Source organism: Hipposideros armiger, unplaced genomic scaffold (genome assembly GCF_001890085.2).
Source record: "Hipposideros armiger isolate ML-2016 unplaced genomic scaffold, ASM189008v1 scaffold_2461, whole genome shotgun sequence".
Classification (NCBI taxonomy): domain Eukaryota; kingdom Metazoa; phylum Chordata; class Mammalia; order Chiroptera; family Hipposideridae; genus Hipposideros; species Hipposideros armiger.
In genome coordinates, this window is record NW_017733790.1 from 2,239 (window position 1) to 3,694 (window position 1,456).

The window sequence follows — 1,456 nt, forward strand, 5'->3', positions numbered from 1 at the left end:
TTACAAAGTAGTCATGGGGATGTAGAGTAAAGCATAGGGAATATAGTCAATAATATGGTAATAACTGTATAGTGCTAGGTGGGTACTAGACTAGTCAGGGGGATCACTTCTTAAACTATATAGGTGTCTTACCAGTATGCTGTACACCTGAAACTAATATAAAATATTAAATGTCAACTGTAGTTAAAAATTTTAAAAGGGAGGAAAAAGGTGAAGGGGAATAAGAGGTCCAAATTTTCAGGTGTAAAACAAATAAGTCATGGGGATGTAACATACAGCAAGGGAATATAGTTGATAATATTATGATAGCATGGTACAGTGTCAGGTGGTTGCTGGATTTATGGTGACCNATGGGATTCACAGATCATCCAATGCTGAAGATCCTTCTGTTTTTGGTGTTCTTTGCCATCTATCTGATCACCATGGTGGGGAATCTTGGCCTGGTGGCATTGATTTTTATGGAATGTCGTCTTCACACACCAATGTACATCTTTCTGGGTAACCTGGCTATGATGGATTACTGTTGTTCCTGTGCCATTACCCACAAGATGTTACAGAACTGATTTTCTGAGGACAGAAAATTTTCTCTCAATGAATGCATGACACAGTTTTATTTTCTCTGCCTTGCTGAAACCGCAGATTGCTTTCTCCTGGCAGCAATGGCTTATGATCGTTATGTGGCTATAGGTAGCCCACTGCAGTACCACACCATGATGTCAAATAAATTCTGCATTCAGGTGATTATAGGGTCCTTCACAGCTAGTAACCTGCATTCCATGATCCATGTAGGGCTTGCATGTGTCATGCATTCATTAAGATTAACTTTCTGCAGGTCGAATCAAATTGACCACTTTTTTTGTGATATTCTTCCATTCTATAGAATCTCCTGTACCAATCCTTATATCAATGAACTAATGATACATATTTTTTTCAATGCCAATTCAAATCCTCACCATTACTACTGTCTTGATCTCTTATATTTGCATCCTATTTACTGTTTCAAAATGAAATCCAAAGAGGGGAGAGGTAAAGCATTTTCTACCTGTGCATCCCACATTCTATCTCTTGCAATATTCTATATTTGTCTTCTCATGTATATTCGATCATTTGAAGAAGGAGATAAGAATATAACAGTGTCAATTTTTTTATACAATAGTAATTCCTTTATTAAACGCTTTTATTTATAACCTGAGAAATAAGGAGGTGATAAATGCTTTTAAAAAAATGTGAGGAATTATAATATTCTTAAACAAACTTCATCCTCTGGTAAGCTGATTTGAATTTATTAAAATGGTTTCATAGATAAGGGACTAGAAAAGGGAAACTATTATTTATGTAAAAGGTTAATCTATAAATCATTAGATTGTGTGCTATGCTTGTTAAAAGATGTATGAATAGAATTTCAAAATCCTCTGGCAATCTTAATTCAAATTCTACAATTACCAAGTAAATCAGG

General features: G+C 35.0%; 1 pseudogene; it reads left to right on the plus strand.

Moving 5' to 3' along the window:
• Positions 1-350: 350 nt before the first annotated feature.
• LOC109378672 (olfactory receptor 5K4-like) lies at positions 351-1,280 on the plus strand (annotated as a pseudogene).
• The last annotated feature ends 176 nt before the right edge of the window (positions 1,281-1,456 follow it).